Consider the following 646-nt stretch of genomic DNA (forward strand, 5'->3'; position numbering starts at 1 on the left):
CATATGTCAAAATAAGCTCATAATTTGGCCCCACCAGTAGCCAGACAACCCTAACACACAACACCACTACACAAAAAGCCCCGCGTCACCGCTGACATGTGTTCACAGCCGTCTCCAGAGCAGAAGGGACAGAATCCCGTCGTCTGATTTTATAAAACCTCATCAGACCCCAAACAGCAGCTGCTACAGTCTCGGGGTTTAACTAGACCGAGTAGTCCACTGGGACACTGTTTGCGATGTTACCATCAAGACTGGAAAGATCGATCCAATTTAGTCTCTTATGTCTTTCACCAGGCTAAAGCGATGCTGTTTCTGTTCTGTGCGGTGCCAGTTTTGGTGCTGGTGTCTACTCTCCAGCTTCTCTAAGAACCCGGCTCTCCCCACCTGAGAGCCAGCAGACCGTTTGGTGGTCCCTCTCCCAACCACGGTGGTTTCTGTTGTCCTCCCCCAACCCGGTGGTTCTGGTTCCCCATCCATGTCCAAAGCTAACACTAACAGCTCTCTATGGTTAACAGCTGACCGGGGTTTTCAAAAAAAAAATCATGATAACCCCGCTTCCCCCCCAGCACCTGATGTAACCGGTTCTGATCTCTAGACCAGCGGTACGTTGGTGCTGAGTTGGAACCCGTGTTCTTGGCCCAGAGCC

At 51.2% G+C, this 646-nt stretch overlaps 1 protein-coding gene across 1 annotated transcript in view; it reads left to right on the plus strand.

Annotated features, from left to right (window-relative positions):
* jmjd8 (jumonji domain containing 8) overlaps positions 1–646 on the plus strand; it is a 37,369-nt gene that overhangs the window by 18,832 nt on the left and 17,891 nt on the right. The window lies entirely within an intron of this gene.

This window comes from Etheostoma spectabile, chromosome 15, assembly GCF_008692095.1.
Source record: "Etheostoma spectabile isolate EspeVRDwgs_2016 chromosome 15, UIUC_Espe_1.0, whole genome shotgun sequence".
NCBI lineage: Eukaryota > Metazoa > Chordata > Actinopteri > Perciformes > Percidae > Etheostoma > Etheostoma spectabile.